We start from the raw sequence: 15,573 nt of genomic DNA on the forward strand, positions 1-15,573 counted from the left end.
TTTTTGGACCTTAATCTCAAATTAGTTAATTTTAATTAATTTATTTATTGATATTTTGATGATAACAAACATGATTTTTTTTTACTAACAATTATATTATTTTGAATAGTTCATAGCATAAAACTCAGAACAACGATTCTGATGCCTTTTAAATCACCCAATCGGAGTTCAGATGAAAAAGTTATAGTCAAAACATATTTGAAAGCATATTACTCGAGGTGGTGACATGGCGGTCAAATCATCAAATTAGACCAATTAGAGAGTATCACTTGAAGCTATAGAATGACTGACACATGAAGCTTAAATTAGGAATTGGTGGATTTTGATTTTTCTTTAAAAAGAAAAAGAAAAGAAAATGATTCTACAATTATTCAAAAGAGTAATTCTTATAAATAGAGAAAAAAAAAAACCAAAATATTTACAATCTATAGCAAAAATATTGTCAAATGGAAGTCAAGTTTCCTTTTTTTCAAATTTCCTAAAATATCCTTGCAATTTGAACTCCGCGCGTCTTCATCTTCGGCTTCTTCCTCGTCATTCTTCCTCATCTTCTTCCTTAGTGTTTTTCCTCATCAATGACAGCTTCTTCCTCGACGTTCTTTTCCTCATCGATGATGTCTTCTCCCTTGGTTTCTTCCTCATCGACGATGTTCTTCCTCGACCACGGTACGATTTCTTCCTCGATTTTTTTCTTCGATTTTCTACTCATGTAGGTCTATGATTCTTCCTCAATTTTCTTCTTTGATTTTCTGCATGCGTCCGTCTATGGCTTCTTCCTTGTCCACGACGTCATGGCTCCTCGACCATGCTATCCTTCATCTATCGTCGATAAGGGATTCTTTGCTCGCACACGGTAGTGCCTCCAAATCGGTAGTCAGTCATCTGCTATTGTCATCTCTTTCCATTCTCTTGCCCCTTAGTTTCAGCAACCTTTTATTCATAAAAAACGAGTGGGTCGCAAATGACGGTGCGTAAGCATTAAATTCTACAACATTTTCCCTCATCCTCTTGAATTTGAATCGAGTAGTGAACTCGCTGCCGTATTTGATGTCGTAATCAGTGCAAGCATAATGTATCATCACATTTCTTGGCCTCTAATCATTGTATTTTGACTCAATGTAGTGTGGATGATATGTTTGTAATCTGAGTAAGGTATGTTCTTGAATGTGTAATTTCATTAGGGATTCCCACCTGCAATTAAGATTCTTCCATCGTTAAAAACAATCGCTAATAAGTGAAACATTCTTGCTATTTTGGTGGATTTCAGGACTGAGAATCTTCTATTTGCTTGCCGTCGTCACATTACATTGTTTTTCTTCTTCTTCTCTTCTCTTTTCTTCTTCTCCTTTTCCTTTTCTTCTTCTTCTTCTTCTTCATCCCTTCTCACTCTCTTCTATGTTTTTAAATCATCGGTATGATGTAGGCTTTCTTCTTCTTCTTCTTCTTGTCTAAGGTTTTCAGGATCTTAGAATTCTATCAATTTGGTTGTTATATTTGTGTTCTTTTACTTTTTTTTTACTTTTTATTATTTTTTGTTTTTGATTTGTTGTTGTGCAGATAGATAGTTTTTGGTGCGAATATGTATGGATGTGAACATTTCTTTATCATTAATAGACAGTGATAGAAATCTATCACTGTGAATCAGTGGTACACAGTAGAGCCCTATCACCAGTGATAGACTATGATTGAGCTCTATCATTGTCTATCACTTATATAAGGTTATAGAACTATATACATATTAATGTTTTCGTACAGAATCTTTTTTTTCTTTTTTTGTAGTAACTTGATACCATGGTTAATGTTCCTATAATTGAATCTTAGAATTCTATCAATTTTGTTATTGTATTTGTGTTCTTTCCAATCTTTTCTTAATTTTTATTATTCTTTGTTTTTTTTATTTTTTGTGTAGACAGATAGTTTTTGGTGTGTATATGTATTGATATGAACATATCTCTACCACTGATAGACAATGATAGAGCTCTGTCTATCAGTTATATAAAGTGATGGAGCTCTACACTGACAGACAGTGATAGAGCTCTATCACTGTCTATTAGTGATACAAAGTAATAGAGCTTTATCACTCTCGATAATAGTGATTGAACTCTATGACCAGTGATAGACTATGATTGAGCTCTATCATTGTCTATCACTGATAGAAAGTGATGGAGTCCTATCATTCTCTATCAATGATAGACAGTTATAGAGCTCTATCACTCTCTATAACAGTGACTGAGCTCTATTGCTAGTGATATACTGTGATTGAGCTCTATCATTGTCATCACTGATATAAAGCTATCGAGCTATATACATATTAATATTTTCTTATACAATCTTCTCTTCCTTTTTTTATCGTAAATTACTATGGTTAATGTTCCTGTAGTCGTTTTTTTTTTTTTTTTATAGTGGACTCATTATAATTCTTATGAGAATTATAGTGTTGTTAGAGTTTTTGTTGATGATTGATAGGCTTCGATGGTTTAGTTAGTTTGATATTGGGTAAAATTCAGTTGGATGTTTCTATAGATTTATCAATACTATTGGATTTTGGTCAAATTAATATTCAATATGTATTCCATATAAAACAAGATAAAGATGTTAGTTGGTATTTGTCTTTGGCTAAAGATTTAGGGACTAGGCATCCTTTAATTGCTCATGTTAGTCATCATTCTGTAGAAGGATCTTGTAGTGGTATTAGTGGTGGAGGTGGTGATAGATTGCTATGTTTAGGTTCTTCTTCTAGTTCTTCAAATGATCAAGTTATACTAGATGTTGGTTTTAATGGTGATTTGAACATATATTTGGAAGTAAATTGAAGTGTTTGCAAGAAGGCTGCCAATGGTATGTTCGGGCATCTCAGTACAAGAAGAGTGAGTTGTGGATGCTTAGAAAGTACATCTCCGACCATAATTGTTCAATGAATACAACTCAAAGTTGTCATAGACAAGTTTCTTCATCTATAATTGAGGACTGCTTGAATGAGGATTTTAGGTTTACCTCTACTGATCACTTCCTTCCTAGAGATATTGTTCATAAGGCTCGTACTAAGCTTGGTATTAATATTAGTTATCAAAAAGCTTGGAGGGCAAAAGAACACATATTAAAATCATTAAATGGTGATGCAGCTGAATCATATAGCTTGATTCCACAATTTTTTGAAAGGTTGAAAGAAATGAATCCAAGTATTATTATAAATGAAGTATTCTTCTTATAAAATTTATATCACTGTCTATTGTAGATAGATTGTGATAGATATATATCACTATATATTAGTGATAGTTGTGCATCACTCACTAATAGATTATGATAGACATCTATCACTTTTTATTAGTGATAGTTATGTACCACTATCTATCACTGATAGACTATGATAGATATCTATCACTATCTATCTACCAATGACATACAATGATAGATTTGTTCCCATCGTCACTAATATAATTATTTTCATGTATTTTTTCAGGAACGTGCATTGCTTTAAAGATTGATGAAAATGACAACGATAGATTTATTACCATTGTCACTAATAGAATTGTTTTCATGTATTTTTTCAAGAACATACACTACTTTAAAGATTGATAAAAATTGACATTTTAAACTCTGTTTCATGGCTACTGGTGATCTATTAAGAGGTGGAGATACTGTAGACCTACCATACTTGTTGATGGCACGTTGTTGAAGTCTATATTTGGTGGTACTCTACTATTAGCTTCAGCACTAGATGATAACAATAATATCTTTTCCCCTGCATTTGCTATCGTAGATTCTGAAAATGATGCATCATGGAAATGGTTTATCCAAAACATACAAACTAATTTAGGGGATAGAGAACATTTAGTCATTGGCTCTGATCGACATTTGAGCATTCCAAAGGGTGTCTTAAGTGTGTTTAGCAGTGTTCAGTACTATGTGTGCATTCAGCATGTTCTGGGAAATTTGAAGAAGTCATTCAAGGATCCTTTGATTGACTAGTTTTACTTTAGTTATGCTAAATATTACACTATTGATGATTCGAGTTTAATATGAGATCTATGGAGTTAACTTCTCCAAATATTCGAAAGTTACCTTATTAATGTAGGATTTGAAAAGTGGTCTCGTGCATATTCTCGAAGAAGTAGGTATGAAATGATGACAATAAATCCTTCAGAGTGTGTAAATTCTGTTTTGAAAGAGAATAGAAACTTATCTGTTTCAAGTTTACTTGATGCAGTTAGAGATTTATTGAAAAATGGTTTCATGATCAAAGGAAAGCTAGTTTATCAATGAAAACAATTTTGACTCATTTGACTGAAAATATATTACGCAATTAATATGAAAAATCAAAAAGTTTCATGGTAAGAGTTCTTTATTCTTTTTTTATTTTTGTTTGGTTTTAAATATATAAAATTGATAGGAGAATGATGGTCAGCGATACATTTCTATCATTATCTATCAGTGATAGATTTCTATCACTGTTTATATTTGGTATGTTAATAATGCTGATTTCTTTTTTCATTTTTATTTATAGCTTCATCCTATTAACAACGTTGAATTCTCAGCAAGTGGTGGTGATAAACAATTCCTAGCAAAGCTTAATTTGGGATTTTGGAGTTACCGAGTATGGGATTTTGATGAAATTTCATGCTCTCATGCGCTTATTGTTCTTCATCTGCTTAACATGGATACTTATTCCTATGTATCTGATTATTATTATTCAAGCACATTGTCATCGACATATATGGGTTGTGTTTGACCTGTTAGAGTCCATTCAAATTGGAGGGTTTTAGATGATGGCATTATAGCATTACCTCCTATTTAAAAATGTTCAACAGGAAGACCTAAAATACAAAAGATCCCGTCCGTAGGTGAAGCTAAAAGTAGTTCATTAAGATGTAGTCGTTGTCATTGTAAAGGTCACAACTCCAGGACTCGAAAACTTCGCCAAAGTAATCAATGATATAATTGTTATAGTTGCATTTTTTCCCTTGTATTGTAGAATGGATTGATATTAGAATTTATGAAAGTTATATTTCCCCTTGATTGGTTCTACTATTGAGTTTGTAAATGAATGGAATAATATCTTTATATGAATAAAATTATTGAATTTCTTTGTTTATATTCCTTTTCTGGATTGGAACATGTGATATACACACTTATGCATATTGATAGCTTTAGAAAAGAGCTATTATTCCTAGCTTAGTTTAGGTTCATTAATGGATTTTATGTATTAATTATCTTATTTTGTAGGAACCGAGCAACCAAAAGGTAGAATCGAGCGTTTGGAGCTAAATGGGGTCAATTTGAAGCAATTTGGATTTGATTTGAGCATCCGGGCTATAAATGAGTGGAAATGACTAAACTGCCTCTGTGGAGAGCATCGCAATGCTCGTTATATGCCTAAGCCTAATGGTCACACAATGTTGAATGGCAGTAGTTGCAGATGCAAGGTAGAGTTGCAATGTTATGGAGTCTTTGACACGATTCCTAGCCATCTGCGCGAGTTCTTCAGGCCATACATAAGGCAGCATTGCAACGCCATTCATACGGTTGCGACACTGCAACTTTTTCTATAAATACTCTCTTCGGTTTTTAGGTTAAAAAGAAGCCTAGAATTTATGGAGGCCGAGGAGAGGCCTAATTTCTTTATTTCTCCTTTGTATTTTCAGTATCAATAGTTTATTTTTATGTTTTATTTCGGGTTGTAATTGATGGATTGGATGATCGTTCTTGATTTGTCTATGGATTAAGAGATAAATCCGTCTAATTTCTTTGAGTAAGAGGTTTGATACAATTTTCTTGAGATTTCTTTGATTGAATTTTACGTTCTTCAATTCCGTGCTTTTTTTGAATCTTGCTATAATTTAGATTTGAATTTATGTGTTAGAGTGAAGAACCCATCATAATCGTATGTCTTAGCTAGTTGATTTCGAGCTTGCATGTTTCCTTTGTGTTTATCTGTGCCTGAAATTACCCTAGTGGCAAAAGATTGAATGTGATTGCATAGATTTATAGGCTGTTTTTGAATTTTGGTAATGCATGTTTAATCTAGATTCGAAGAATATGTTTGTTAATTGAATATGGTTATCCAGTTAGTTAATCACACAATTGAATCCTCATTCTTAATGCATATGATTTTTAATTCTATATGATCATTGAGAAACCAATAGAATTAAAAGCATATAGTTCAATTAGGGTATTGGCTTTCCGACCTTAATTGATAATTAGGACGCTTAATTGATTTTGTTTTAATTAGTTGTTGGCCTTTGTAGAGACTAGTTGAATCATATCAATTTTGTAGTTGTGCACGCACGAATTGGATGTTTGTTTAATTAGCGAGGTCTTGATAGAAATTTTATAGAATTCTCCCTCTTGCTCTAGAAATTAGATGGACTTCATTCCTAAGTTACATTTACCCTTTGCATTTTAATTTCCTACAAGTTTTCAAATTATCCAAAAATCAAGACCCCAGTTTTTACTGCTTTTTCACAGTGAAATTTAGCTTAGGAGAGAATTAATTCTTGGTTTTCCTGTGGTTCAACCCTGCACTTACCACTATTGCTATGTTTTTGTGGTGATGAGAGTTGTTCGATGTATTATAAATTTTCTTTTGTTTTACGACCCTTTTCGGGAATTAAACAACACCATAATGGGTTTTGAACAAAATGGAGCTGTTGTCGGAGAGGCAAGCCAATCAATCTCTTTTGGTTGAATTTGACTTGTAACTCTAAAAACTGAAAAATATTTTTCTTTTCTTGTGGCTTCTTGTTTTATCATGGAAGATGATTTGAATATTTATTATGCGTTTCGTGCGAAACAAGCATCCCAATGAAAAGAACAAGAGGTAAGTGAATTTAATGAGCTTAAATATCAAATATCTGAAATAACCTCTCTTGTTTATGTTTTGGCTACTAGGAAATTGTATGAGCTTGAGACATGTCGAATATGTTCATTTCAATGTCATCCATCCGAAGCATGTCTTCAGCTTTTGTGTGGTCCTAAGCGTGATTACTATTTCCTTTAGGAGATGTCTAGCCCAAACTGGACATCGATTTGCGCTTCTTCTACCAATTTAGGTATGTCTTTAAAAGATTTGGTTAGGGAACTTTCTAACAGATCTGGTGAGTTTGAGTAGGAACTTCTCTATAGTCATCAAGAATCCTCCAGTTTCCAGCAGGATAGCTTCCATTCCAGATTCGAAACCATAACTGAATTCCAAAATCGGAGTGACCTCATTACTCAGATTACTAAATCACTTCGGAAACTTAAAGGATCCTTGATGCATCCATCTTCTGGAAGTACCGAGCTGAGTAGTGACATGACTGACATCAACCATTTCGTTGAGCAGCTAGTTCCTCAGAATGCCAGTCAAGGTAAGACTTTGGATTTTATAATGTGTGAACTTGCTGATAGTTCTTCTCAATATGTGCAGGATTCTATTGAGTCTCACCTAGAGACTCAAGCCCCCTGCTTGTTGAGGTCGGTCCTATTCCTCAACTTATACATCTCGTGCTTATGTTGGAGAACCATCCAAAACTTCCCATCGTTCATACCACTGAGGCGAAGTTCGTGGAGGAATTTTATCATTTCAGTGTTGATGACGATGTTCATTCTCCGCCATGTCTAGAACGAGTTAGTAAGGTTAAGTATGAGCTCGTACCTCACTTCGAGGTGTCTCAAGTAAAAGAGTTAGAGGCTTTCAAGCCTCGATCTATTTTTTCACCTGACATTTCTTATATTTTCAATTATTGCTCATCTTTTCCTTACGAGTCGGAGTCAATTGAATCTGTTGAGTCTTTTCTTTATTTCCACTCTTTAGGGTCATTTGGGTCAATTAATTCTTTCTTTTTACCTTTTTTGTCAAAAAAATACAACTTGACCTGTCTGGATCTCTTCAAAAGGTGAAAAACCTTATAGTCTTATTGGGCTATATTGACTCATCTAAGAAAGGACCAGAGAAATACGAGAATTTCTTTGTGCCTTGACAGGGGACAAGTCACGTCGCGCGACCAACGTTAAAAATTTGTGCTTCCTGGAGGCAACCAGGTAATTAATTTTATTTGCTTTCTTTTCTTCCTTTTCTTTGATTTTCTTTTCTTTTTCTTTTTTGTAGGTCTTTCCTTGGTCCTAAAAAGAAAGAAAATTGATTTAAGAGAGTGGTAGCCTAACCACTAGCCCGTGCGCGATATTGTTTTCAAGGGAGGTTTTCTGTTCCCTTATTCCTTTTTACTTTTGAACTTTACTTAGGATACATTAGGGATAATGTATCATTTTAAGTTTAGGGTGAGGTACCTATTGGGTAGTGTTTACATTTTAGCTTGGGGTCTTTAAGCGCTATGCTCGGACAATGTTGTGTGCTTAATTGTCTTGTCTGCTCTGTTGCTTGGTTGTTATGATGAGTAGTTTATGACGCACTCTTCCTATGATAAATTTGCTTGAAATAATGTTAGGAGAGCATGATCATGATTTTTAGCCAAGTTTTTAAAAAAAATTCTTGTCTCTCATGCATCTTTAAGTTATTGTTCTTGCAAAATTAAAGTCTTGCATGCTTAGAATTGGGTTATCTGGTTTGTATTTCTGTTGTCACTCCGAAGATCCACCTTTGGCTTAGGAGTAACTCTACTTGTTTTAGAGAAAAACTAGACAAAGTGGTTAAAATAGGGTCTAGTGTGAGTAATAAGAAAAAAAAGAAAGAAAGAAAAAGAAAAATTAGTTGCTTGAAAAAAATACATAAGAAAAAAAAAATGAGGCAATAGCTAGTTTTCCTACAATTTTTTTTTTTTAAAAAAAAATAGTGTGTGTGTGCATGGATAGGGGTGAAAAGAGTTACTTCCGTTATGTCTAGTTAGGGCCTCGCGAGAGAAGGGTGGATAGGTTCTCGGCAGTTGAGTGTGAAAGCTAGCCCTTTAGGTAAAATAAATGCCTTCTATGTTTTATGTGTGTGAGTTTAGACACCTTTGTCTTAGTGTTGCCCTCTTTTTTGCAAGTTTGGTACGTCCAAGGTTGTTAACTGAGCTAGAATAGATGGAAAACGAATTGAGGGCCTTTTAAAACTTTTTCAAGTCGTGAAAGCTTAACTAACAAGATTCTAGGCTCACTCATGCATGAATAGATTTAGAATCATTCTTAAAAATGTGCTTCATTGATTGATTGTAATTGAATTTCATTGTTGATTGCAAATTTTATTCTAATTGACTACTGAGACTAGAGTAATAACTTTTGCAACTTGAGAAAGCATGTTTTTGAATGATATTGGTTTGATTGTATTCTTTGACCTTGCTCAGGACGAGCAAGAGTTAAGTTGGGGGTGTTTGATAGCTCTAAAAAAGAGCTATTATTCCTAGATCAATATAGGCTCGTTAATGGATTTTATGTGTTAATTCTATTATTTTGTAGGTACCGAGAAACCAAGAGGTAGAATTGAGCGTTTGGAGCTAAACGGGATCAATTTGAAGCAATTTGGAGTTGATTTTAGCATCAAGATTCCAAAGGAGTAGAAATCACCAAAATGCCCCTGTGGAGAGTGTCGCAACGCTCGTTATATGCCTAAGCCTAGCGCTCATGCAACGCTGAATGGCAGTAGCTATAAATGCAGTGTAGCGATGCAACGCTGTCCCTAGCGTTACAACGCTGTGGATTCTTCGACGTGATTCCCAGACATCTGCGCGCACTTTTCTTCAGCCCATCCATATGGCAGTGTTGCAATGCCATTCATAGAGTTGCAACACTGCGGATTTTTCTATAAATACTCTCTTCAATTTTTAGGTAAAAAGGAAGGCTAAAATTCATGGAGGCCAAGGAGAGGCCTAACTTTCTTGTTTCCCTTTTTTATTTCCAATATTAATAGGTTAGTTTTATATTTTATTTTGGGTTGTAATCGGATTGGATGATCGTTCTTGATTTATCTATGGATTAAGAGGTAAATCCATCTAATTTCTTTGAGAAGAGCTTCGATGCAATTTTCTTGAGATTTCTTTGATTAAATTTTACGATCTTCAATTTTGTGCTTTCTTTGAAACTTGTTGTAACTTCAATTTGCATTTATGTGTTGAGTGACGAACATATCATAATCGTATCTCTTAACTAGTTGATTTTGAGCCTGCGCATTTCTTTTGTGTTTGTCTATGGTTGAAATCACCCTAGTGGCAAAAGATTGAACGTGAATGCTTAGATTTATAGGCTAATCTTGAATCTTGGTAATGCATATTTAATATAGATTCAAAAAATATGTTGGTTAATTGAATAATGCTATCCGATCAGTTAATCACACAATTGAATCTTCATTCTTAATACATATGGTTTTTAATTCTATATGATCACTGAGAAATAAATAGAATTAAGACCATATAGTTTAATTAGGGTATTGGCTTTCTGACCTTAATTGATAATTAGGACGCTTGATTGATTTTGTTTTAATTAGTTGTCGACCTTTGTAGAGACTAGTTGAATCATATCAATTTCGTTATAAATTTTCTTTTGTTTCACTGTCCATTTTGGGAATTAAACGGAAAGGGTTTCAAACATACACACCGATAGATTTCGATCAGTGTCTATCATTTATACATACTAATATATTATTGTGTTGATATACATTGATATCTTCCTATCAGTGTATATCACTAGTAGAGATTAATTTCTTTTCTTCCTTTTGGCTATTATGAAATATGAAGATACTCTTGTCATATGGATATTGAACTTGTCTAATGGTAAATTTGAAAGTCAATGTTTCTTCTTTACCATATAATGCAGTGTATCAGTTTTGGTTATTAAAATTTATATATCGATTTCATTTTTTATATAAAAGTTGTTGCAATATTAGGATTATGCATGGTTGATTCGGATTTGGGATCAGGCACTGGAACTAGAAGCATTATAGCACTATAGTAATCGAGTTGAGAGTTGATAGACACTGATAGAAGTCTATCAATGTCTATTAGTTAACTATGGAATCTCTTCCATCAATAACTATCACTAATAGACACTGATTGATTTCTATAATTGTCTATCAATGATAGAATTCATAATATACCTAATACAATTACATTCAATGTATATTTAATAGTGTTTATTCATCATGTACCTGATAGACACAAAAGTTTATAAAACTGATAAAATCACAGTAGATAACATCATTAGTATAAACTTGAATTCTTATAGATGTTCATTGTCACTGGTATTATAACATTCACAAAATAACATAGTTCATTGTCAGTAGTATTGTAGTATTTTTCAATAAAATTCTAAAATCAAGTTCTAACATTAAGTCTGAGAAGGATGAGAATCAGATTGAGAAGGTTGAGATTAATTTTGAGAGTTTGGTTGGAAGATAAGTCAAAGTTTGGAGCACAATCCATCGATAAATTTGCTTACTTCTTTTGCTTCTTTTTAGGAGGTGCTTTGTTCATTTCCTTTGCTTTTGTTGTTTGTTTCCTTTCTCTCTTAGGCCTCTCATTCACAATTTTCATGTCATCATCTAATACTTCCTTCACCTTCAACAACCTAAAATAATTGTAACAAGAAATAAAGTTAAATGTTAGAATGGGAAAATTACATATCATGATATCATTAACTATTTATATCTTCAAGAAATATATGAACATAAGATTCATACATATTGATTTATCATAAAATCTCTCACTATCTACTGTTGATAGACAGTGATAGTGGTCTATCACTATCTATTAATAATAGATAGTGATAGACGACTATCACTCTATCCATCATTATATTAACTAATATGTATAAATATTTAGTGATTTAACTGGTAACAACAACTATTTAGATCTATATAACAAGAAATATATGAACATAATAGAAAAATTATTTCAAATGGTAAAACTGTTGAAAATATTTACAAGATTTAGCAAAATTTAAGAACTATCAATGTCACTGATAGACACTGATAGAAGTCTATCAGTGTTTAAAGTCTATCATTGATGGTTCTAAAATTTAGGAGTGTACATAATCTGGATTGGGCCGGGTTGGAAGATTTTTGTGGACCAACCCAAAAATTTGGGTTGGCTAATAATGAACCCTATTAGTTTTTTTTTTGGAGGGTCAATCCAACCCAACCCAACCCAAAATTTTCGGGTTAGGTCACCGGTTTCGTCTTTTTTTTTTAATTTGAATATTTTTTTAACTTTATTTATATATATATATTCGGGTCGGGTCGGGTTGAACCGACCCTGAAATGGAGTAACTCGAGACCCAACCCATTAATATTTTTTAACATTTTTAACCCAACCAAACCCTTGCGGTTTGGGTTGGGTAGTTCAGGTTGGTCAGGTTACCGGATTTGTTGAATACCCCTACTAAAATTTTGCTATATTTTGGTTAATTTTTCTATATTTAAAAATAACCCAACATAATATTAATATACACATTGATTTATAAACAAATATCAGTATCTACCATTAATAGATAGTGATAGTCATTTATCACTCTCTATCATTAATGATAGATAATGATAGACCACTATCACTCTATTTATCATGATATCAAATATCTAGTGATAGAACAGACAACTATTTACCTTCTTTTCCCTTGGTTGTTTTCTTTTATTTTTAAGTCTTTTTTTTTCTTTTAATTCAAATTTTCTTCTTCAATTTGATCCTCAAAAACTTGTTCTTCAACATGCTCTTCTTGTTCAACAACTTTTTTTCCTTCATCAATAGGCTGTAATAAATAAAGTAGTAGTATAGTGTTAGACATTGATAGTATTTTATAAATATCATTAATTAATGATATTTACCTTTTTCTCGTTTTTTAGTTTTTGATCTTCTCCCTCTCTCTTTTTTCTTCTTTGTTAGATAGATCAAATTCTTCTTCTTCTTCAAGCTCAACTTTTTGCAATAGATCTAGAATTCTAAAATACTTAAGAAAACAACCTATCGCTTTATTTTCTTTCATACTGTCTAGATATTTACCTTTATCCTTTTGCTGAACATGATCAGCTTTTTCCATATGTTCCTCAACTTTAAATTCTTTTTGTTGCAATAATACAATGTTATTGGGGTTGGTACTCTTAATCTCGTAAGGTCATGTAGTTTGTAATTGTATTGTACAAACATTTTATTTATTTAATAGAATATTAGATAATTTATTTGACTTTTAGTAGTATTAAACCCACAAACCAACAACTAACATCCAAGGTTATCTTCTGTAGCTTAAACATGTATGTAGAGACATACATGTGGATCATATTTAAGTGATAACCTAACTGGTCTGTAGTAGATGGATAAGGTTAGATACCTTATCCTGGTGACACTATGAGCACAGTCCGCTTTGTAGATGTTACAATTGTTATAAAGTACTATAAATGATATGATCTTGATCATTCATGTGAAGACATATGGGCGAGAGTATCCTATACAAAGGAGTTTGTATAAGACCAGACCACGAAATGATTAGTCTCATAATTAACGCTGTTTGTAGTAGATACTTACATTTCACCAAAATGACTATAGGTGGCATAACCTCATTGGCCTCATTGGCTTCTATTAGGAATGTTATCACTAATAGGCACTGATAGAATTCTATCAGCGTCTGTCAGTAATAGACACTTCCTGATAAAAGTCTACCATTTAGATTTCGACTTAGATATTTACCTTATCATTTTGCTGAATATGATCAGTTTTTTCCTTTTGTTCCTCAACTTCAAATTCCTTTTGTTGCAATAACACAATATAATATGTCATTGTTACATAAGAATTAATAACAACAACAATAACAATATTTTAAAACAGGAAAATCAATTTGTCAAAAAGCCTGAAAGCAACAAAGGAGGCAATGGTGGTCAAGGTCCTCGTGAAAGGAACTTCTGATGTCGTGAATGTAGAGGTTTTTGGGTATTTTCAGACTGAATGTCCTAACATTCTTAAAAGGTAGAAAAAGGGCTTCACGACTACCTTCTCAGATGAGGAAACATACTCTGGCAGTGACTCATTAGTGGGAAGTCTTTCTCTTATCTATCCTGGAGACTGTAAGACATCTTGTCTTGATGATTCTGCTTCAAGATCCTAGCCTAACAAAGCTATTGCTTCTCATGACAAATTGTCCTATGAGGAAGTTTATCAGATGTGGCTTGAAAACTCTAAAGTTTTAGTTCAAAATGAGAGAATCAATAATCTGGTTGAAGACAATTGTCATCTGTTAAGCACCATATTGGACCTAAAGAAAGAGTTACATGTTATCAAGGTTGACCTTGAGACTATGTCTAAATCTATTTGGATGTTCAATTATGGGACAAATGATCTCAACAAAATTCTATCATTAGGAAAGAAGGTCTTAGATAAACAAGGCATTAGATTCAACAAGTCTGGGAATGGTCTCTACAAAGCAGAATCCTCCCTCTTTAAAGGGTTTTTTCCTGCCAAAGATACTGTGATGTCTGAGTCATTGTTTAAAGGAAGTGAACGAACATCAATCTCCCAGAATTTTTCGGTAAAAAGAAAGTGGATTTGTCACCACTGTGGGAAGGAAGGTTATATTCAACCTTACTGTTACTAGTTAACAAGAACAATGAGTGACATGAGATGGTGGAATTATCCCAAGTTCCCTACCCGAGGGAGATATGCTCAGAAATCCAAAATGGAGTGAAGGGTAAAAAAGGATCATCCTAAAACTGATGATAGATACCATGTTACTTTCACCTCTCTTCGTGCCTCATCAAAAGACGACTGGTACTTCGACAGTGGCCATTAGCGACACATGACAGGTGTGGAATCTTTTATTAAAAATATTCAACCATGTAGTTCTGGTAATGTTACATTTGGAGACGGAGTAATGGGAAAGGTTCTTGGTAAAGGTCAACTATCGTATCCAGGTCTTCCCCTCTAGAAAATGTTTTTCTTGTTGAAGGATTGACTGAAAATTTAATCACATAAGTCAACTATGTTATGAAGGTCAATCAGTAAATTTCTCTAAAGAAAAATGTCTTGTGACTAATGCAGACAACGTGACTATCATGACAGTATACGCTCATCTGAAAACTTTTATCTCTGGAGTCCTAATGTTTGTTCTGATGTCTATTACACAACTCAAAACAATTATGCTGCTCTATGGCATAAGTGGTTAAAACATGTTAATCTCTACCCTATCAAGAGGGCTATGTATGAAAAAGCTATTCCTGGGATATCTTTCTTGTTTGAAAAAGCTATTCTCGGGATATCTTCCTTGGTAATTGTCAAGCCAGAATACGAGTAAGAATTGCCCATAAGAAAGTTCTTGCTTGTACTACCAACTGAGGGTTGGAATTACTTCACATGAATTTATTGGGTCCAATGTAGGTGGAAAGCTTAAGACGGAATCTATATGCATTTGTATGTGTTGATGACTTCTCCCAGTTCACGTGGGTGCGCTTTATCAAAGAAAAATCAGACACTTTTCAAGTTTGTTAGACGTTATGTCTCCAACTCAGAAAGAACAAGAAGTACAAATTGTGAGGATCGGGACTGTTTATTGTAAAGAGTTCGAAAACTCTCAGTTTGAAACATTTTTTAACTTAGAAGTTATTCAACATGAGTTATCTTTTTTTATTAACCCTCAACAAAATAGTGTTGTTGAAAGGAAAAATCACACCCTTTAGGAAATGGCAAGGAC

The sequence above is a fragment of the Benincasa hispida genome, chromosome 6 (genome assembly GCF_009727055.1).
Source record: "Benincasa hispida cultivar B227 chromosome 6, ASM972705v1, whole genome shotgun sequence".
NCBI lineage: Eukaryota > Viridiplantae > Streptophyta > Magnoliopsida > Cucurbitales > Cucurbitaceae > Benincasa > Benincasa hispida.